This window comes from Cydia pomonella, chromosome 4 (genome assembly GCF_033807575.1).
Source record: "Cydia pomonella isolate Wapato2018A chromosome 4, ilCydPomo1, whole genome shotgun sequence".
Taxonomy (NCBI): Eukaryota; Metazoa; Arthropoda; class Insecta; order Lepidoptera; family Tortricidae; genus Cydia; species Cydia pomonella.
Genome location: NC_084706.1, coordinates 27,177,982 through 27,202,507, shown reverse-complemented (window position 1 = coordinate 27,202,507; position 24,526 = coordinate 27,177,982). Strand labels below are relative to the sequence as shown.

The 24,526-nt window shown below is 39.1% G+C and overlaps 1 long non-coding RNA gene across 1 annotated transcript; it reads left to right on the top strand.

The window, feature by feature from the left end:
• The first annotated feature begins 612 nt into the window (after positions 1–612).
• On the top strand, positions 613–24,165 carry LOC133517374 (uncharacterized). Its single transcript, XR_009799366.1, has 2 exons — positions 613–2,169; positions 24,015–24,165. It is a non-coding gene; the product is annotated as an uncharacterized LOC133517374 (long non-coding RNA).
• The last annotated feature ends 361 nt before the right edge of the window (positions 24,166–24,526 follow it).

Below are 24,526 nucleotides of genomic sequence, written 5' to 3'. Positions count from 1 at the left end.
ATCTTATTAGTATCGGGTAGAGGTTGCATATAGCCAATTAATTGCCCAGTTTTCTATATATATATCTCTAAAGGTATCAGTAATTTACTTTAACATTAGAGACGTTTTACGTCTCCAAATTTAATATTTTATTAACTATGTAAATCTGTTATCTTGTATTTAATTATTATTATTGTATAATGTAGTGTGTTGTAGGTATTGGCTGTTGTATTAATAAATATTGCTATGTATTTTTCATGTCACTATATGATGTAATGACATCATATAGTGACATGAAAAATGTTAATGTAATGTTGTATTGACTTGTGAAAGAGCCAGAGGCCTGCTTACAAAATAAATTTTAGAATATTGAATTTTTAAATTTTGAAGAAAGACAAAGGTGTATTCATATTAAGGTGCGTGGAGTCCCCAACCCGCATTGGGCCAGCGTAGGGAGTGTAAACCAAGCCCTCCCGCGCATGAGAGTGATGAGACTTATTTGCTCAGAAGTCGGACGTATAAAGGCTGAATTAATAGGTAATAATATACAAGGTGTTTGTCCACATATAGTCGAGCCGTTCACCACGTATAGTACGATGAATTTTATCGACCTATCACCCCCCACACCTATGTTTTGTCTCAACAATTTTAAAACTGCACCGCTTCAAAGTTTCATGCTGGCAAACACGACTGCACTTGGTTAATGTACCATTATCTGTCCATTTACCTATCGCATATTAAAAAAATATAAATCATTCCATAGCTTATGAATTAAGGCATTAATTTCAAGCATTAATTATACAGAAAATTTTCCACAATTACTCGAGAATTGATAACAAAGATAAAAATTGTCTTAAAAAATGTACATTTTCTTTACATTTTATCTTTTTTTTCCCAAAACGAGGTTGTTGACCTGTACTTTTTTTATTGTTAAATGATAGTACAGGATATCAGCTAAAAGTTGACATCTAAATTATAGCCCTAGTTAAAATATTTCCCAAGTTGCGCGAGTCCAAACACGATCTTCTGTGATGTGCATCGAACTAAAGTTGCTTTAGTTCCAAAAGATAATTCGGGCGGGATTCTATTCTATTCTATTCAATGTTTCTTTGGAACTAAGTTAACGCTCATTACATAAGGTCTTGTTTGGACTCGTGACTTGTGAAGTGTTTTAACGAGGGCTATCATTTTAATATCAACTGTTAGCTGATATCCTGTACTACCATTTAACAATTAAAAATCCCTGTTTTCTTATCCTGTATTTGTCAGAACCAGAATATTATATTAATGGGCCGTGCGGCCTGATGTTGAAATTATAAATTACAAATATAATTTGTTCTTCCCACGGTCACAATGAACCCAAATATAATTTGTAACGCCCACAGTTCATTATGAACCTCCTACACTTCCCTTTATTTCACACAATTTTAATCAGTATTTCGTAAATTCGGTTTCCGTATTGTCCTCCAAAATAAGGTGTAAATCATTTCGCCCCCGCCTCTATTCGCCCCGGGTATTGTTCTGGACAATGAAGTGTGTGAAGTAACCCCGGAGCTCCGGAGCGTGCGTGGCCGTAGATTAGAGTCATTGTGTTTTTGAATCGAGCTAGAAATGCGTTAAATTGACATTGTCTTTCCTACAACTTAGGCAACAAATCAAATTCTTTTATTAAATATTTTGATTTGTGGTTTAAGAGCAATTCCTAGCTGAGCAACTTGCCAAATTTCGAATTTTTGAAGCTATCTTTCTGTCGCGCTGCGGTGGGCGGGAGTGCGTGCATGCGACAAGGACAACTGCAGCTCGGACTAAAATTCCTACGCAAAAAACTCTAAAATCGAGGTTTCGCTCTCTACTGTTTCCTCCTCCAAAACGCAACCAATCATTATGAACTTTTGGAAACTGCAAGAGGAAGAAATAATCTATGCCGCTATGTTTTGATTTTTTGGATATTTGTTGTCATATTTGTATACTGCGCCTTTATTTTCACCCAATTCAATTGAGCCGTTATTGCGCTTTCGAGGCCCTGTAAGTTTCTTCAAAATAAAATAATCCAAAAAAGCAAAACATAGCGGCACAGATATTAATGATACTGATCTAATTTGAAAAAATGATTGCTCTAGGTTCAAAATCCAGGGAGGAAACAGTCGAGAGCGTTTGTATGGAAAAATCGCAACTAGGAATTCCTCTTAAGTAGTCTCACGAGAAACAAAATTATTTGACGTGATGCAAATTTATAATGTATTTATTATCATAAAGAAATCTAAATGTAATCTACATTGACTCATTCACGGATTTGTCTTGACAACACCAATATTAACACGTTAATGTCACACAAATCCACTGCAACGAATCGACACGCCTAATACCCATTTATCTAAAACATTGGTTTCAATGACATGTTTGAGTCAGACCATGGATTACCATCAATAAACTCCGTTTAAGAGTACGCAAGTGTAGTTTTACATTGAATTTTTACAATGAAATATTTAACTAAACTGTATTTGCAAAGGCAGTCTCCAATCAAAACCGAATCACAAAAATGTGTCTAATTTTCATTGCCAATGGTATATCGTTATCCTGCATACCGTACCTATAATTTGAGTATAAAATAGCTAGTAATTTTGCCGAGTGATCTGACGTGCAAATTTTTTTTCGTTTTTTTTGCATATTAATAATATATTCTTTATTGTCCACCACATAATGAAAAGGGAAGGGAAAAAGAACACACATTACATTAGGTAGTATAATAAATAAATAATAAAAAATAAATATTATAGGACATTATTACACAAATTGACTAAGTCCCACAGTAAGCTCAATAATGCTTGTGTTGAGGGTACTTAGACAACGATATATATAATATTTAAATATTTATAAATACTTAAATACATAGAAAACACCCATGACTCAGGAACAAATATCCATGCTCATCACACGAATAAATGCCCTTACCAGGATTTGAACCCGGGACCATCGGCTTCATAGGCAGGGTCGCTACCCACGAGGCCAGACCGGTCGTCTTAACAGTATTAACAGGCGGTCTTATCGCTCAAAAGCGATCTCTTCCAGACAACCTTTGGGAAACTATTAACTTACAACAATGAAGATACGAAATTAGAAGAATACTAATAGAAATATATTATAGTACTTACTTAAGGTACATGAACCGGGATAGGGCAAAGCAATTTAGTACTTATATCTAACACGTACTTTACAATAAATACACATACACAATACATATATGACCAAATCATAATACATTATTATAATTATAATTCTTACATGCATGTAAACTGGATAATAGGTATTTTCGGAGAAGATAATTGAAATAATTTTTTTTTTTTCTTTTGTGCCTTGAAACCATCCTTGTCGCATCGTGACTACTGTTAGGGTTCGTGTATCTGATTGCTTTATTTTTAATTAAAAAAAATAATAATAATGGTATATATGGATAATAACAATATCGGTCTATAGTAAAATGGCGCGATATTATTGATCGGTGATTGGTTGAAATCTGTGAGGTGATTATCGATTGGAGGGGATGACGAGGGTCGACGATTGGGAACCGGGCCAGTTGCGACATGCTAGTGTCGGTCGTGAAGAAAGACAGTCGTGTAAAACACCTACCTAGTTTTACTAGATAATAAAAGTATTTGTCTCAAGTTTGAGTTTCAAGTAACCTCCACATCTACCAAACCCGAGTTACCAATAGTTCGAGTGAGTTGTGTTTATATTTCAGAAGTTGGAAAACGCAACCAAAACGTAAGTACACACCCACAATTTATTTTTAATTATAGCACGGTGTAATTTCGAACCAATTTTCGTTTTAAACATAGTTAATTAAATTTCGTTACGTTCGTTAGGTCTAGTAATGAAGTTAGGGTCCAAACTCGGATTGGTGCTACCCATATAAATAGTGCTGTAGCTTTTCGAGATATTAAATTCATCGCTTAGACGTCTACCTTCATAAAATAACGTAATGTATTATTGAATACGTACAGCCGTTAAAAGCAGTGTTAAGAATAGTTATATACGACTACCTACCTGTGAGTCAGTCGAGTTAGCAAAACATTTTGTGCCGTAATCCATAGTTTTCATGAACATTTATTATAAAAGTGGTTTTATTATTTACCATCCTAATTGTTGTTAGTTTTCGGGTAGACATCACAACATGCGTTAACTAGGAAACATATTTCTGGAAGATCCACGGTACTGGTCGTGTTTTCTTGTCCGTTAAATAGCATTTAATAGAAATAAATATGCTTACCTACATTTCTGTTTTTTCAAGAGTGGGTGCAATCGGTTTTGAATAAAAACGTGACGTTGACTATAAGTATTTTATAGGGAACGGATTTATCCCACTACTTTCACTACGTATAGAATACATTAATTTGGCTGTTTTCCCAATCCGTGTTAATCAAATTTTATTATTTAATTTGACACTGCGAGGAACGTGGGTATTTAATTAATCTGGTGCCTTATGTTATACAATTTTGCCACTCATCATTACTATTCAATTAATAGGAAATACAATACAAGGTTAATAAACTTGTGATATTTTATGCTTGTATAGGTTAAATTACCTACTATTATTATACACGTTCCTCACACCTCGAATTTGAACATTGCTACTTGTTTTTCCCTGTACCGTATTTACCGGTCTCTGTTTAGTCCTTTAGTTGCCTGGTAGTGAAAACCACAATGCATCATTTCCCCTTTAAGTACATTCCTATGGTTTATTATGTAGTTCTTATTGCTATATTCTATATTCCTATAGTTGTATGTAACAAAATAAATAAATAAATAAACAGTTGACATGAACGCTATTAGTGGTGGTGTTCACTACAAATTTATTCTAATGCCTTCGTTTTGAGTTTCAGACGCCATGTCTTCACCGGAACCTCCTGATCGGGGTTCTACACGAAAGCGAAGGGCCCCTAGTGACAAGGAACGGAGTCCCAGCCCTACGCTTAATCCTAGTCGAGAATCTGGCAGCGCGCGATGTCACATGTTGGAAAGGGAGCTGAAGATAGAAAGAGCAAGACTTCGGGAAGCTGAAGGCCGGCGTCGTTCTTTAAGACGTAACTGCGACAGAAGATCGACGAGCCGGATGCACCGCAGCCGGTCTCCACCTGGTCGGCACCACACCTCGGCCCACGCTGAGCAACGGGTCACAAGCCACGCCGAGCAGCAGGTGGAACAGCATGCTGATCATCGGTCTGAGACACAGGCCAACCGTCAAGCAGAGCATCGTGACGACGCTGGACAATATGAAAGGTCACGTAGCCCTTCTTTTTCTAAAAGAGATTTAGTTGATATTCTTATACAATTAAGGGGTGGTCTTACATCTCAACCACCTGCACAGCCCGCACAACTGCCTTTACAGAAAATAGACCACAAAAACATCCTACCTGGCTTTGACCCTTCCACCAAAAATCAACGCATTGATATTTGGTTGAAGAAGGTTAATGAATGCGCTGCTGTGTATGGTTGGGATGAGAGGACTACCACGCATTTCGCCATGCAGAAATTGCAAGGTCTGGCCAAGACATGGTACGAAAGCCTAAATACGATTCTTTTTACTTGGCAAGAGTGGCAAACAAAATTGTTAGACGCATTTCCTTGTGACCAAAACTATGGCCAGATCTTGGAGGACATGCTCAAAAGGAAAAGCAAGTTTAGCGAACCCATAGAAGTATATTATTACGAAAAACTGAGTCTGGTTAACCAGTGTGACATAGTAGGGAAACGCGCCGCGGATTGTATAATACATGGAATTACTGATCGAACGCTTAGGTCGGGTGCTTTAGCGTTGCGCTGTACTCGCCCGGATCAATTATTGCCTTTTCTGATGAGTTACAAAGAATCCAGTCAAATTAGTTCAGACCGTTACCACGTCAGAAATAGAGCCACGGGTAATTCTTTTGTTGGGGGGAATACTACAACTCAATCTAAACCTGGTTACAAGCTGGCGCAGCAATCTGGTTGCTATAATTGCAAGGAACCTGGTCATAGTTACCTTTATTGTACTAGACCCATCATTAAATGCACAAAGTGCAACAGGATAGGACATACAGCGGATAAGTGTTTTACTAAGAACAGCGTCCCTGGCGATAAATCGACTAGCTCCAACACTACTATACCGAAGGTCATGAAAATTAATCGTTTAGACTCAGATATTACCTCTAAACCCAGTTCTAAGTACTTCAAGGACGTAGTGGTGCAGGGCAGGACTATTGAGGCATTCATAGATTTTGGTAGCCAGCTTACCTTGATTAGGGAGTCTACGGTTAATGAGTTAGGTGTATCGCACGACAAAACTCCAACGCTCATGAAGGGTTTCGGTAATGGCCTAACTATGTCACTGGGTAGCCTGTCACTTGATCTCTCGGTTGATGGGGTAGGAGCAACGGTAAGCTTCAGAGCTGTCAGTGACGAATTATTGGAGAGGCCCATTCTGGTAGGGCAGTCTTACACCGAGCAGGCTCATATAACAGTATACAAAGATGCCAACAAACTGCAGTTCTTCAATATTACGAATGAATTCACCTGCGTTGATGCAGTCGAGGACGAGGCATCATTGTTGCGGTATCATACTTTCAGCGTTGTTCAGCTTCATGGTGCAGCTTCGGTTAGGGTCAGGACGGAAACAGCATTCGATGGCGATGTCCTAGTGAAGCAGACTATCGCCGGTAGACCAAATGAACAATACATTATAAGCGGCGGTCTTCATCGTTCTGTGAAAGGTAACATATATGTATTGGTGATGCCGTGCGCCAAGTTTTGTCAGATTCTACCAAGTGTTGTATTTTGTCGTGTAGAACGCGTTCATATGATTAAGCGAGTTGCCCAGGTCCCTAAAGATGCAGGTGTCGAGACAGAGTTTGATGTCAAGCAGGTCCGGATAGGTGAAGGAGTGTCTGCCGATGATAGAGGTAAATTGTTAGACTTACTGAAGAAATATAGTCATTGTTTTGCTTCTTCTCTTACTAGTCTAGGTTGCACCAACGCTGCTGAGATGAGTATTGAATTGAGCAGTCAACGTCCGGTCGTGTATCGTCCTTATAGACTATCTCATCACGAACGGGAAAAGGTGCGCTCAATGGTAGGAGAGATGCTAGAGGCTGGCATAGTCAGAGAGTCTGCGTCCGACTACGCGAGTCCCATTATACTTGTTCGAAAAAAAGATGGATCTCTTCGGTTATGTGTCGACTATCGAATGTTGAACTCAGTGACGGTAAAAGAAAGGTACCCAATGCCCATTATCGAGGACGAAATAGCTCGCCTTTCTGGGCAGACTTGGTTTATCACTCTCGACCTCGCTTCTGGGTACTACCAGGTGCCCATTTCAGAGCATAGCAAGCATTTCACGTCGTTTGTTACCCCGGACGGCCAATACGAGTTTAATCGCATGCCGTTCGGGCTAGCAAACGCACCTGCCGTTTTTCAACGCATGATCAATTCTATACTAGGATCGGCCCGCTTTGGCAAGGCGACAGCATACATCGACGACATTCTCATCTATGGTAACAGCCCCGCGCAATGTTTAGAGCGCCTCGAAGACGTGTTGAAGGCTATCGAAAGCGCTAACCTTACTCTCAATATGTCCAAATGTCACTTTTTACGCCAGGAGATTGATTATTTGGGGTATGAGGTTAGTGCTAGAGGAGTTAGGCCTGGTGAAAAGAAAATCTTGAGCGTGTCTAAGTTTCCCCGACCTGGAAACATTCACAACGTTCGTCAATTTCTAGGGTTGGCGGGTTATTTTCGGAAATTCGTTAGAGATTTCGCACAGATATCCTTGCCACTCAGCAAACTGCTTAAGAAGGATTCAGTTTGGGAGTGGGGAGATAGTCAGGAAATGGCGTTCCAGAATCTGAAGGCGAGGTTGGTCGAAAGGCCCGTACTCTCTATTTACGACCCGGCAGCCGAGACGGAGCTACACACAGACGCTAGTAGGCTAGGTGTCGGAGGTATACTTCTGCAACGATCCTCAGATAAAGATCCCTTTCATCCCGTTGCTTATTTCAGCCGTCAAACTTCTCCAGAAGAGAAGAATTTTCACTCATATGAGTTGGAAACTCTGGCAGTGGTATGCGCTCTTCGTAAATTCAGGGTCTATTTGTTAGGGCGAAAATTCAAGATCGCTACAGACTGTAGTGCCTTGCGATCAACGTTCTCGAAACGGGATCTTATTCCTAGGATAGCGCGCTGGTGGTTGACGCTGCAGGAGTTCGACTGTTCCGTAGAATATAGAGCTGGCACAAAAATGGGACACGTAGACGCTCTTTCTCGTAACCCAATTGTGGAACCGTCAGATATTCTTGTGGATCCATTTCCAATCGTAATGTCCATCAGCGAAGAGGACTGGCTGCATACTCTTCAGTTAGGTGATTCGGAGTTAAATAGGATAAGGGCAATTTTGAGCGACGGAGTGGACGAAAAGGGTTTGCGATATATAAAGGACAATTTTGTCATTAAGGAAAACAAGCTATACCGTTATTTGGGTGGCGATAAGGAAGAAATTAGGTGGGTTGTACCGAAGGGTGCAAGGTGGCAACTGTGTCGGTTAAACCACGACGAGATTGGTCATTTTGGGGTGGAAAAGACCTTGGAGAGGATTAAAAAGAATTATTGGTTTCCCAAGATGACCAAATTCGTTAGGAAGTACGTCAACTCTTGCATTGAGTGTGCGTACGGAAGGAACAATGTAAGTACACGCGAGGGTTTACTTCACCCTATCGAAAAAGTAGAAGTGCCTTTCCACACGCTACACGTTGACCACCTTGGACCCTTCGTCAAATCCAATAAAGGTTATACCCATTTGCTTGTTGTTGTGGATGGCTTCACAAAATTCTGTTTCTTGAAGCCTGTTCGAAATACTAACACACAGAATACAATCAAAGCCTTAGAAGATATATTTTGCACGTTTAGGAACCCCGACCGTCTTATTAGCGATCGCGGCAGTTGCTACACCTCTCGCGCTTTTGAACGTTTTTGCATTGACAAAGGGATTAAGCACATATTAAATGCAGTAGCTAGCCCCAGATCAAACGGTCAAGTCGAGCGGTATAACCGCACCGTACTCGAATCTTTGAGATCACTGAGTGTGAAGTTTGGCGAAAAGAACTGGGACAGCCACCTGGGGAAAGTGCAGTGGGGTCTCAATAACACTATTCAAAAGACTATTGGGCGGGCACCTGCAGAGGTAATGTTTGGACCGGGTATGAATAGTGAGGTTAACCCCGCGTTAAACATAATCACTCGTGATACCAGAGATGATGGCGATGTATCCGATATTCGCAGGGAAGTTAAAACTAGGATAGACGCAGAACAGGACAAACAAAAAAAATATTATGACAAAGGTAGGAGGCCAGCTCGCTTGTACAAATTAGGAGACCTTGTCAAAATAACTAAGACATGTTTTAACAACGACGGTCAGAGTAAAAAACTTATGCCATCATTCATAGGGCCTTACCGTATTATTAAGGATTTAGGCATGGATAGATACACGGTCGCGCCCGTGCCAGGGCTCTCATGTATGGAAAACCGACGACCTACGACGGTTGCTGCGGACCGTATAAAACCTTGGATCAGTATTGCTGCCCTTGAGGTAAATAGCGATTCGGACTCTAATAGCAACAGTGATAATGATGATGATGATAATATTCGAGATTAACGGTATAAGTCGATTATAAATATGTATTATTATTTGTACTCTAACATAGTGAAAAGTAACATGTAACTACAGGATGATTAACATTGTTTCAGACCACGACGATTGGTTCGTGTTTCGATGTTTCGAAAGTCCTCCCGCACCTTCACGAGTATTCGATCGGCTCCTAAGGTCAACGGCGAGGCAACTCGACTAAGTCCTTCCGCGCCCATCACGAGTAATCGATCGGCTCGTGTGGCCAACGGTAAGGCAACCCGATAATCGATCGTTCGGGGTTTTTACTGGTTTTTCGTTATTCGATCGGACGAAAACCGAGATTTTTGAAATGGATACCCATAATCGATCGTTGGGAATTCCACTAGTTGTGTGAGCTATTGCTAATCGATCGGCAATCAGTCTTACAAGAGTTTTTCGAAAGTTGCTTTTTCTCTTGATCATGATATTATCTTAATAAGGAATGATTCGGTAAGATATTTTGATTTGTAAGTTAGTCGATTTATGTCATTGAGACATTTTATTGGAATTTATGGTCACTGACGAATGTAAGTTGTTATGTTGTCTTCAGTTTATCGCGATATTTGTTCGTGAAATAAATTGTTGCTACTGTTGATACGCTTTGAGTTGATTATGCGAATTCACAAGTACAGATCTTGCTATTGATTGACCTTCCATTATTAAGTTTACTGTAAAAGTCATTTTGAACTAGTGTTTATATAAGATTGTTGTTTTGAAAAATTCAATACTGTTCAATTGATTTCGAATTTATAATTTGTATGTAAAAGCAACAGGATTAATATGTTAAATACTAGTAATGGTTACTTAACAGGTAGTATAAGTCTAGTTAATGTGACATTAAGTATAGTTAATGTGAAGTTTGTGCAACTGGCCATGATCCCGATTGTTAGGGTTTCCACCTGGGGACGTGTTCCGGGACGGAACCGTTATCAGGATGGTCGATTGTTAGGGTTCGTGTATCTGATTGCTTTATTTTTAATTAAAAAAAATAATAATAATGGTATATATGGATAATAACAATATCGGTCTATAGTAAAATGGCGCGATATTATTGATCGGTGATTGGTTGAAATCTGTGAGGTGATTATCGATTGGAGGGGATGACGAGGGTCGACGATTGGGAACCGGGCCAGTTGCGACATGCTAGTGTCGGTCGTGAAGAAAGACAGTCGTGTAAAACACCTACCTAGTTTTACTAGATAATAAAAGTATTTGTCTCAAGTTTGAGTTTCAAGTAACCTCCACATCTACCAAACCCGAGTTACCAATAGTTCGAGTGAGTTGTGTTTATACTACCTTAGAGTCGGCTGTGGTTCTAGCCGCGAAAATCGAAGTTCGTCAATTGCAGGCATTTTTCTCTGTCACTCTAATTACGTCTTAGTGAGAGTAAAGGAGAAAGATCCCCGCAATTTGCGAATTTCGATTTTCGTGGTAGGCCCCCGGGTTCACGAAGGTTCTGCACCCACTTCTTCAGCCGCTGCTTAGACTTGGACACAGCAGGGTGCTTCGCGGCCGTAGCAGCGTTGGAACGTTGTGGGGTCAACATACAATCGGCCCAATGGGACCCTGACCCACCATAGAACTATGTTATAGTAACGTTTTATTTATTTATTTGGGAAACATACAGCACATAATAATACAATAAGGTACAAGATAAAGTTAGAACATAAGCCAAAACAGTTTCCACTTACAGCTAATACAAAATTCCTTTGCTCCGAAAAAAAGTACAATTTTTGGGTATTTTTAATTTAAAGTTGATTTTAACAGTTACATTTAGTAAATAAGATAATACACGAGCACGATTACTAATTATAACAAGCATACTTTGGAATTTTGAAAATAACAAGCACAATTTTATTTAGACTTTGAAATTTCAAATAATAGGTACAATTACAATAACAATACAAGACAAGCTTACAATTTTATTAAGAGCTACGAAGTAGATAACGGAATTAACATTGTTTTTTTTTTTTTGTACGAAGTGTCATGTTAGTTTGACTTAAGCTGTCAATTCGACAAGGTTCTATGGTGGGTCAGAGTCCCATTTCACCGATACTTTCGCGAGACTTGCGCGTCTCCGGTGACGTAGACGGGCGGACGGCGGGCGCGGGTCAGCGTTCATCTGGGGGACTAGCGTTGCACAAACGATTAGCATCTTGGCTAGACCCCCTAGCCAGCAATCGCCGACGCATCTAGACACCTAACAAGTGATCTGCGTGTCAGGCACGTCGCGTAGATTACGTTGTCAGGTCAGGTGCGACCTTTAGGGATTACCATATAGTAATGTTAAATCGGTCTGAGTTACAAAACCCATGTTAAATCGGTCTGAGTTAGAATCCTGATAATGGGCCATATTATATAAAACGTACAGTCAAATCGTCTCATAAATATGGTACTACGCTCTTATTACACTGGAATAAGATGCTATGGAACATATTTTTGAGTAAGATGTGTTCACCCATTTTTTACACTTGACTGTACACTACACTGCTTTTAGGGTTTCTCCCAAAGGGTACAACAGGACCCTATTTCTTTTTTTTTTCTAAGACTCCGCTATACGTCCATCCGTCCGTTTGTCACCAGGCTGTATCTCATGAACCGTGATAGACACTTGAAATTTTCACAGATGATTTATTTCTGTTGCCGCTAAAACAACAAATATATTCGCGCGGCGCATCATATCATTTGTCCCCTTCAAATTTCCTGGCTTGACCTCTCTTAAAAATAATCTGAAGCATGAAATAGACTTTAACAGAAATGGATGGTGGATGTTTTGTATTGTATTTGTCGAAAATTTTCTTTTTTGTTACAAGCTGTTGGACCCGGGTATGTCCTTAAACTACGTCCACAAGAGAGGTATGGGCATTGTGAATGTCATCTCGCTTTGTGTGGTAGGGCACAGCACAGCGAATGTCATTCCAGATCTAGAGCAGAGTCCAACTGGGGAAGTACCTCCACCTTAGAGAAAACCGCAGCCAAATAACACTAGACCCTACTCATAGTGTTGTGTTCCTGCCGGTGAGTAAGGTTGCCAGAGTTCAACGAGGGGGGAGGGGATTAGGGTTGGCAACGCGCATGTAACTCCTCTGGAGTTGCAGGCGTACATAGGCTACGGATACTGTTTACCATCAGGCGGGCCGTATGCATGTTTGCTACCGATGTAGTGTTTAAAAAAAAAGCTTTTATCGCTAACTATACTTTTCTTTCCGCAGACAACTACTCATCGAGGTCATCCTAAAACCCCCAAACACAATTACGTTGCGTTCTTCTATCACAGAGTTCCTATGACCACCTCTTGTCTCCATCATCAGATCAGGTCGAGGGTACCATAATATTGCATTAACACCCGACTTACATTATGCAAATTCTCAGATTCATCTCAAGCTTAGCTATATCACACCGGGAATATTTAATGAGTTATCAGTAGAAGACGAATGTGCTAGTAAAAACATCTTTAAATCAAAAATTAAGAAGTTGCTAATAGGTACAACGCATGAATGAATAAATAAATAGGATAAGTAAATATACTACAACAACTTATACTGTATTAATATGTATTAACCTTAGTATTATAAGTTAATCATATAATTTAGATTAAGGTACTAACGTTGAAAATGAGTGTCTCATTTCGCCGTTAAACTTAAGTTTGGCGAACCTAACACAAGTTTAAAATGTACCATACCATTTGTGATAATAAATCAAAAAAAAAACCGAGAAGTGGGTCAAATTTAACTTGCAAGATTTTATTACAGACAGACAACGGGAACGGGACAGGTCAAATTAAATAAAAACTTGTAAAAAAACCGGACAATTGCGTGTCGGACTCGCCCACCGAGATTTCCGTTCAAATTTGATTTGTTTTTGCTTTGTGGTTTTCATATTTTTCCCTGTATCTGTAGTGTACGACGATATTACTTGATAAATTTCATAGTTCTAGGTCAACTGGAATTTTGATACTCTTGAGAGTGTCGAAATATACTTTTTTTTGCGTCATAAGCTTCCGTATCTTTTTTTGCGACATAAGCTTCCGTATCTTTTTTTGCGACATAAGCTTCCGTATCTTTTTTTGCGACATATGCTTCCGTATCTTTTTTTGCGACATAAGCTTCCGTATCTTTTTTTGCGACATAAGCTTCCGTATCTTTTTTTGCGACATAAGCTTCCGTATCTTTTTTTGCGACATAAGCTTCCGTATTTTTTTTTGCGACATAAGCTTCCGTATCTTTTTTTGCGACATAAGCTTCCGTATCTTTTTTTGCGACATATGCTTCCGTATCTTTTTTTGCGACATATGCTTCCGTATCTTTTTTTGCTACATAAGCTTCCGTATTTTTTTTTGCGACATAAGCTTCCGTATCTTTTTTTGCGACATAAGCTTCCGTATCTTTTTTTGCGACATATGCTTCCGTATCTTTTTTTGCGACATAAGCTTCCATATTTTTTTTTGCGACATAAGCTTCCGTATTTTTTTTTTGCGACATAAGCTTCCGTATTTTTTTGGCGACATAAGCTTCCGTATCTTTTTTTGCGACATAAGCTTCCGTATCTTTTTTTGCGACATAAGCTTCCGTATCTTTTTTTGACGTTACCTTAGAAGTTTCATTTTTCACAGCTTCAAGGGACTGTAGATCTGAGTATATGGTTTTAATTTCAACGCCACGTGTATCTGAGATAAACGATCTTGACAGACAACAATAAAGATTCCATTTTTTTCTTTTCAGGTACGGAAACCTAAAATGAATGACATTACTCTTTAATCCTCTCAGTTTCCATTCAATCTTTCAACCAAATAAACGTATCATTCAACCAAAATTACGCTATTTTACATTTACACCCGTTTAGAGTATCTACAGGCGATTCAGAATCATTGGAATTTCCATGTATTTGGTGCTTTAGCTACTGTTTGTGAGCAAGACTAAAGTTAGGTAAGCTGCAATTTATCCCTAGGGGTGAAACACGATTGCAAGCAATAGAACTAGTTCAACCGAATGTTCGCTCTTCAGTTGAATGGTTCTTTGTTTGATAAGCAGCAAAGTTGAGTTTTGTTGTGAGTGATTTATGGATATCTGAGCAACATTTTGTTGCACGTATCGTTATTTTGTTGTTGATTGAGGGTACTAAGAAAGTCGTAAAAATTATAGCCGCATCCTTATCAAATGGCACCAAAATTATGGTATGCTTCAAATTTTGATTTGGCATCGACTTCAAATATATCAGTTAGTAACGCATATATTATATTTAACAAATATACTCATTTTACCTTTTTGAAGTAGTTTCATTTTTAGGGTCCCGTAGTCAACTAGGAACCCTTATAGTTTCGCCATGTCTGTCTGTCTGTCTGTCCGAGGCTTTGCCCCGTGGTCGTTAGTGCTAGAAAGCTGAAATTTGGCATGGATATATAAATCAATAAAACCGACAAAGTCGTACAATAAAATCTAAAAATTTTTTTTTTAGGGTACCTCCCCTGCACGTAAAGTGGGGGTGTTTTTTTTTTTTTGCTTCAACCCTACAGTGGGATATCGTTGGAAAGATCTTTCAAAACTAATAGGGGTCTTCAACAAACATTTCTTGATAAAGTGAATATATTATATATTTATATATTATTATATATTATATATTTTGTTTATATATTTTTATAGTGTTTATATATTTTATTTATATTTTATCTGTTTTTTTTTTTATTTGTCTTCTTTGTGGTGCAATAAAGAATATTTACTTACTTACTTACTTATATTCGGAGATAATTGCTCCGAAAGAAAAAAAAATGTGTCCCCCCCCCTCTAACTTTTGAACCATAGGTTCAAAAAATATGAAAAAAATCTTGGAAGTAGAGCTTAAGAAAGACATTAAATAAAAACTATAGCGGATATGATCAGTTTAGCTGTTTTTGAGTTATCGCAAAAAGTTTCCCCTTCATAGTAAAAAGACGTACACTCACAGTTCATCCCTTGGTTATAGGGATTGCAATCCGGTCCGGCGGATCCGGTAATCCGGCCGGATCCGGCACTTTTCAGGAGCTACCGGATCCGGTAAAAATCACCGGATCCGGACCGGATCCGGTAAAATAAAAAAAACGCCTAAACACAGCACGCGCTGTTCGTTTCAGATGAGGAAAAGGCAACGGATATGAGGTATGAAGTTGACCAGAACAAAAAACGAATCAAAAAGTTTAAATTTAGTAAGATTAAAATATATTTATGACGATGACTGGGAACAGAAGAGGATTTCTTCTTCTTTCATGTTGGTGGCACGATATGACGATTACATAAATACTGTAATAGAAGGAAACATGAAAGGATGGAGATGCCATGGAAGGCATTTGTAATTTATGCTACAGAGAAGGTTAAAGTCGTGTCATAATGATGTGATAGGAGATTAAAAGTAAACAAATGAGCAGGATTAAGTCGGCGGTACTCAACCGACTACAGTTGGGCTCATCAATATGTGTGAATGAAGAATATATGATAATATTGATAATCTTTAGTTTTCTCCGATATATGTATATATATGATAAAATATAGATTGTTTTCTATTCAAATTTAAGAGAGAATACAATTGAATTGAATTGTCTTTACAATTTCATCCAATCTTATGCAATTTCCTTCATCTCCTGGTACATGCTACTCTACGTCTAGCCAATTATTTATTTGATCTATGTAACTTTTCTTAGGGAGTCCTTTCCGCAATGGTTTTCAATCCTACATTCTATTATTTTTCGCAAGAGATCGTCGTGTCGTGTATTGTTCCCTATAATTTGACCACTATACTTTTCCATAAATTAAAAAAAGTAATTTTTTTTTAAGACATACAGTCTACTACTTTTTCGGACAAAAAAATTTGAGCAAGATAATACTAGAGCGCATTTAATATCAAAATTGGTTAAAAGTAAAATATCTTCGTGAAAATTAATAAATAATAGTAAGCGTAGGAGTTTAAAATAGAGTTCCGGTTACTCTTGTTTGCCGCGATATCTATTGTCGAGTGGCAGTACTGAGAGTTCCGCTACTCGATGCTAGATGTCGACTACGAAAATAATAAGCGTTTTGGTACCAATACTGATGTATGGAATGAGCACTCTATGTACTTCTTATTTCTCTATGCTAGAATGGATGTCAACGTTAGAGTTTGTGAGGAAAGAGAAGAGTCGTGGAATGTATGGGGCCCAATACATTCCACGACTCTTCTCTTTCCGAACAGACTCTCCAAAGAATTCAATCAAAGAACAGTTACGAAAACTTGTCTTTTCAAGGATCTCCAATTCCCACCCCACATCCCATCATCAGGCTTTGGAAACTAATCAAATTTATAATTGTAAACGAAAATTTGAGCACTTTTGAATGGTTAAATATAATAAATTACCGATTTCAAATTTTGTTTTTCATGTTATATTGACATTGTGACACTTTTTACTACCAAGATCTATTTTATTGTTAGGAAGTTATTTATTAACTTCAAATTATAGATTTAGGAATACGTATTAGGTACGCAAAAAAGTAGAAAAATATGTCATTTAATTAACTTTTATATCCCTATACCAAACCGGATCCGGTCCGGCCGGATCCGGCCGGACTATTGTCAAAATCCGGCCGGATCCGGCCGGATTGAAAACCAATCCGGTTTGCAATCCCTACTTGGTTAACAATCTACCATACTTTAAGCTCCAGTTTAGCTTATTGTGACGGAAGAGTAACTACGGAACCCTACTCTGAGCATGGCCCGACATGCTCTTGGCCGGTTTTTTTTGTAAAACTGTTCATTTTCCTCCTAGTGTCCATGTAGACCAACCAACCTAAAAACTTTCAGTAATGCTTAGTAGACAAATAGTATTTGTTACATTTTCATTTTAACCTTTGGTCTCTCTATAAAATAAACTACGAATTGAATAATGAAACCTACAATCACATAATAATACATTATGCAACCGTTGAAAAATAAATCAAGAATCATTTCATGTTTTGTAAGCTTGCAATGTAAAATGAATTATTCATTGTATCCATGTTTTCCTCGAACTAAATAAAACAGCTCGATAGCGAAGATCAAATGTCGTGTGCATGCATTGCGGATAATATAAGAGAGAAAACCGCAGTAGGATGTACAGCTAGTGAACATATGAAATATTTTTTATTAATAGTACATTACTATAGAGGACGGGAAACGAATGGTTGCAGGCCAAGTAGATATAGACGGCCGGGCGTAGCGAGATCGGATAGGGAGACGCGGCCGGCAACCCCGTTTTCCGCCGAGATTTGTATAGTGCTTTTCTCAAACTTGCAATGAAATAATAATAAAAAAATAGGATGATGATTATTGTTTCATGTCCTAATGTGGTTATTCAGTGCGTGGGGTATTGAAGGGGAACAAAAATGTAATTATTTTGGCGCTACCACGCACGCTTTTTTCTTTTCTTTTTCTTTCTTTTTCTTTTTCTTTTTATTTCTTTTTTGTGTTTTTTGTTGTTACCGAAAGGGGAACGAAAATTTGATTATTTTTACGCAACGATGCACGGTTTAGGAGATACAGCCCTATAAAGATTTCTGCATGACTGAAAAAAGTAAAACTTTTTGGGGCTGTATCTCCTAAACCGTGCGTCGTAGCGCAAAAATAATGAAATTTTTGTTCCCCTTTGAACCCCTGAAACAATATTTAACAAACACAAAAAAGAAAAAAAAAGAAAGAAGCCAAAAAAATGAAAAAAAGCATACTGGCAGAATTTTGCTTATAGGTTTTTTATAGTTGACGTGCCATTATTTGACGTTAAAAAACAAAAGAAAGTTGCCTTACAGGCCTAGGTGTGTAAGGCAGTATGAAATTCCTTTACATATCATCATCACTCATCGCAGCTGATATGTAGTATTTCCGGACCTAATTTGAAGTAATTCATGTCAACATTTCATTACAAGTTTGAGAAAATAACATTTATTTGTAATCACACTACTATATCAACATCATTCGCTTGTCGTTATCTCATTCATCTGGGGTCAGCGCAGCATGTCTTTTTCTTCCATACCTCTCTGTAGCCCGTCATCTCATCATTCACTTGCGTTCGTTTTATATCATCTCTCACACAGCCCATACACCTTTTTCTTGGTTTTCATACTGTATATGATATAAAATAAAGTGACACACACATTTAAAATGTGGGAATGTATATAAAATAACTGACTAAAAATATCGTACAGCTGACTCAAGATCAATGAAGCTTTGTCGCTGTCAGGAGAACATCCGACGCGATTCATTCGCCATTCGCATATTGGTGGAAAAAGCTAAGATCAACCATACCAATTTGCATAAGATATTTATCGACCTAGAAGAGGCCTTCGATCATGTCTCACGTGAACTTATCTGGCAAGCATTAATTCAGGATATGTATACTGATGTTACCACCCAGATAGTGTGTCCAGCTGGAACTTGTGAGATGTTTGAAATAAGCAACGGGGTGCATCTTGATTAATAATAGAGGGCTTAATATTGATCCTTGGATCAAGCCCTCTATTTTTCAACGTTACCTTAGATTACATAACAAAGGCTTTGTGTGGTAGCACAGCATAGCGGATGTCATTCCAGATCTAGAGCAGAGCCCAACTGGGGAAATACCTCCACCTTACAGAAAACCGCAGCCAAATAACACTAGACCTACCTAGTGTTGTGTTCCTGCTGGCGAGTAGGGTTGCCAGAGCTCAATGAGGGGGAAGGGGGTTAGGGTTGGCAACGCGCATGTAACTCCTCTGGAGTTGCAGGCGTACATAGGCTACGGAGACTACTTACAATCAGGCAGGCCGTATGCTTGTTTACCACCGACGTAGTATAAAAACTGAGCGTTGGAAGGAGCTTGCTGAAAGGAGGTCTTCTTGGCGTTCTACCATCCATAACGGTGTCAAAACATTTGAAGATAACCGCCTCACTAGCCTAGACATAAAGCGCCAATTACGAAAAGAGAGACCTAAGCCCTCCTTCGTGTACACGTTCAACGCAGCTGGCCAACTTTATTGTCACGCGTGCAATAGAGTATTTAAGAGCAAGTTCGGCCTGGCTAGCCACATTAGGGCTCATGCTAGACAACGTCCATAACGAAAACGATGAGGACTATATAGTATAAAAAAAGAACAAGTTGTTAGATACGGACTTGTTGTCGAAACTTGTTGACGAAGGTTCGTAAATGATGAAGACGACACCAAATTGTACTTTAAAACCGTATATTGGTCTGAGCGATTAAATAACATAAAAAATAGGTACGTGTATCGCGAGCACTGATTAGTGGTGTGCGCGCGCGCTCTGGTCGAGAGCGCTGGAGGAATGAAGTGCCGGCGCGCGATGAGGCGACGGGCCGGCGGTGGCGGCCCGCGGGGAGCGAGCGCGGGAGGCGGGGACCCGATCAGCGAGTCCGCGAGTGGGGCGCGTTAACAAGCTGGCCCCCTTGGACCATCCTGGTCCAATGTCAGTGGGAGCGGGCAGAGCCTGCTTCCCTGTGGTGGTGGTGACGTCAGCGACGCGGTTGACTCCGTCGTTGCCCGGGTAGACTGCGGTGACTCGCCCAAGCAGCCATCTGCTGGGGGGCAAGCGGTCGTCTTTGACGAGAACCATCTCGCCAAGCTTCAGCTGGCCTCCAACCCTGCGCCATTTGTTTCGGACCTGCAGTTCTGAAATGAATTCCTTATAATACCGATTCCAAAAATGCGCTTTTAGTGCTTCTATTCTCTGATGGCGATGGGCCGGCCACGTAGCGAGATACACGGATAAAAGATGGACAAAAGAAGTGACTCTATGGAAAGGCCCCGACGTAAAAAGAAAATCAGGACGACCACGAAAGCGATGGAGCGACGACATAGGAGCCACGGCCGGTCAAAGATGGCTAAATAAGGCAAAGGACAGAGACGAATGGAACAAATTGGAGGAGGCCTTTACCCAATAAAGTGGGGTTCCTATCAACTTTTAGTTTGAAAGAAAAAAAAAAAAACATTAAATTAAGTTGAAATATACTAACCATAATAAGTTTCATTAATAGTATGTACCTAAGTGATACCAAGTTGATAAGAAAATAAAGAGGCTTTTTATTATTTATTATTTATATTCTCTGATATCTCGTTAGGGTATGTATCGGCGAGTCTTGCACCAAGGGAGCAGGTATCATAGTGAGCGTTCGGCCTATCAAAAAATGCGCAGGGGTGAGAGGAGTAAGATCTGAGGGATCAGATGAAATAGGGGTTAAAGGCCTAGAATTAAGCAAAGCTTCAATTTGAACCAAAAATGTAACCATCTCTTCATAATCTAAGTGAGCCATTGAGGTAACTCGTTTTAAATGATGTTTTACCTGCTTAACTGCGCCCTCCGCCAAACCATTAAAATGTGGGCTATAAGCAGGACAAAATTTGAATTCTATTTCCTTTGTAGCTGAATATGACGTTATTTCTTCAGAATTATTTTTAAGGAACTTTGCTAATTCGTTACAAGCCCCTATGAAACAAGTACCATTATCTGACAAAATGGTGGCTGGTTTGCCTCTGCGGGCTATGAATCTATTTAAAGCGGCAATAAAGCCCATGGCTGTCAAATCAGTGACGAGCTCCAAGTGTACCGCCCTCACTGCCAAACAAACAAAAACAACTAGGTATATATGCTTTCTTCGTTTGACAACCACGGCCCTTTCTGCTCGCTATCAGGATTGGCCCAGCGTAGTCACAGGATGTGTTAGCAAATACATATTCGGACTGTACCCTTTGCAGTGCCAAGTTGTCCATAATTGGCTGATGAGTTTTACCCGAGTATCTTAAACATGTAATGCAGCTTTGTGAAGTCTGTCTGCAAAGGTTACGGCCGTTAATTATCCAGTACCTGTGACGTAATGTTGTAGCTGTGGTCCAGCTGTGCATCAACATTCGATGGTAATGGTGTACTAATATTTTAGTGATGTGATGCGATACATGTAATAAAATAGGGTGTTTTGTGTTATAATCGTAATATGAACTTGCAAGTCTACCGCCTACTCGCATAATTCCGAAAGTATCTACAAATGGATTAAATTTCAACAGAGTATCTTTGTGAGAAAGTGGGCGCTTATTTAGCAAACGCGAGAGTTGCTCGCTAATACGGATGTCGGAAACGTTAAAATGATTGTAGCGTAATACTTTTGAACAAATATTTATCCATTTTTTTTCTACTCCGGGCCATGTTAGGGAAATGGATTTCGATAAATCACGCCCCAAAATATCAAAGGCACACATCAATCAGCTGTCACGACGAGCACTAATTGAAGGATTTGACAAGGGGCTGGTCTAAAGTGAAACCTAACGTAGCCTTCCTAAAATGTCAGTTAAAATTTTCACAAAATTCAATTTTCAGGAGTAATTTTTGACTTTGTTTTGACACAGATTGTGGCATGGCAATAAGAGATCTTATTTGAATCTTGATGACCAAAATCAGAAGGACGACACACCTAGTACGGAAATAGTTTTTCTCAAACTTGCTATGAAATGATGACATGACTTACGTCAAATTAGGTCCGGAAATACTACATATCAGGTGCGATGACTGAAGATGATATGTAAAGACATTTCATACTGCCTTACACACCTAGGACTATAAAGCAACCTTCCTTTGTTTTTTAACGTCAAATTGTGACACAACGTCTTGGCATCCAACCATCAACTAGCTTCAGTTAGCTTGGTATATTTGTTGTGCATATTCGTTGCTAGGCAACGGCGGTGGCGCATCACGCGTGAGGTTGTACACCGCTGGTAGAGTGGCGAGCCGAGTAGGTCGCCACAAAACAAATTGACTACAATTATTTGTTTTAATTGCAAGTTTGAGAAAAGCACTATACATATCTCGGCGAGAAACAGGGTTGCCGGCCGCGTGTCTCATTACGTTCCAATGTTTGGATTTTATTGATATTTTCGAGAACGTCTAGTTTATCCGTTTCTTTACACACTTGTCCTGTTCATGAGATTCAGGTATTAATAAATACACGTACTTAATTAAAGTTATAGGCAACTGTTAGAACTAGTACTTAAAGTATCAAAACAGTAATAGAACACCAACCTACTAAATTGTTTAAGACTTGTAAACATAGCAGTTTTTCGTTATACAACGCTTTACGTCAACTTCGCACATTCTCGTAATTATTTACGAGTTTATAGTAATAGTTAGCGGACCTCACTCGGTATAGTCATTATTAATATTATTTAAAATAAACCCCTTATAAACCGCGAACAATTTGAATGAATGACATAAATTGACAACAGCCTTCAGGTTTTTTTTTAAATCATAGACAATTGGTGATACAACAAGGAAAAATCTGTCAACAATATTTGGCTAGCCAGACTCTATTTTTTCATGATTTCCAACTCTGATATTAGCCATTCTGTAAGTCCACTTTATTTTGAGCATGACTCAACGAAGTAGGTAAGATTTTTTTTTTTTCTAGATTTGTTAACCTAATGAAGTTTATCCATTATGTTAATTTCCACCATTTTAAACAGTTTTCAAAAACCACAAAATTTCACGAGATTCGATTGAGAAATGCGACCTGAAGTGGAAAACATCCGGAGACCCGAAAGTATTTTAACTCAAGCGAAAACGTACCCCTTCGCTAACGTCCGGTCAATTAACTATCATTTTGAAAATACAGGAAACCCAGAGCGCCTAAAATGTTCAGAATAAAAATACGATCAAATGAAACTGCATTTTTACTCAGCAATGAATATTCTATTTTAAAACTATTCGCATTCGGCGAATTACACTTGTGAACAAAAAAAGCTCCACTATGATTTTTATAAATATAAGAAAAATAGAACATTTTATCCTCGAGCAATTTTAAAACTGGTTTACCGGGAAATTCACAGAATTTTCCTTCTATTTAAAAAAAACTATAATTTAGCTAGAATTCCGCTGATTTGTGAAGTGAAAAACTTCATAAATGTGAGTTAAAACTTTATGCTGTAGAAAAAGTACACATTTCCAGCACAAATGGCAAAAAGATTCTTAGGATTAACGTACGAAATTTCATCTGGTCACTTTTCTGCAAGGGAAAATATCGTCAGGGTGACGTCGGTGGCAAACAATCATACGGCCCGCCTGATTGTAAGCAGTCTCCGTAGCCTATGTACGGTTGCAACTCCAGAGGAGTAACATGCGCCTTGCCGACCCTACCACTCCGCACCCTCGTTCAGCTCTGGTAACCTTACTCACCGGCAGGAACACAACACTAAGAGTCTATTTGGCTGCGGTTTTCTGTAAGGTGACCTTTTACGATAACTTACTTGACTTAAGGCTATTATTACTACAACTGCTCTGTCGTCGTAATGAGTAATAAGTACTTCTAGTTTTTAAGTTAGAGATAATTAATTAGATAGTTACAATTGTTACAAACAACCACTGTTTATTATGGAGGAGCGGGACTTCCTGACACAGGTATTTCTTACCTACTAGGAAGACCCAACCTTGTTTGTCATATGTGTACCCAACATTTATGAAATAAATCATTTTCATTTTCACTTAAAGTCCTACGTCCCCTAGGTGCCAGAGGGCGTCCACAGTGCGCTGCCATCTCGTTCTGTCTGGAGCTGCGTGCTTCGCCTCCGGCCATGATAGCCCGATTGCTGTCAACTCGGATGCTAGGTACTGAGCGCCGCCAAGATTTGGGACGGTCTGATACTCTCTTGCCCTGTCATCCCAATAAGGCATTTTATGATATATTAGGCAAACGAGTTTACGAATCGCCTGATGGTAAGCAGCTACCGTTGTCCATGGACACCTGCAACACCAAAGGTGCCACTGGATTGTCGGCCTTTGAGGTCGGAATACGCTCTTTTCTTGAAGGTTTGAAGATCGTATAGGCCTGGAAATACCGCAGACGAACTG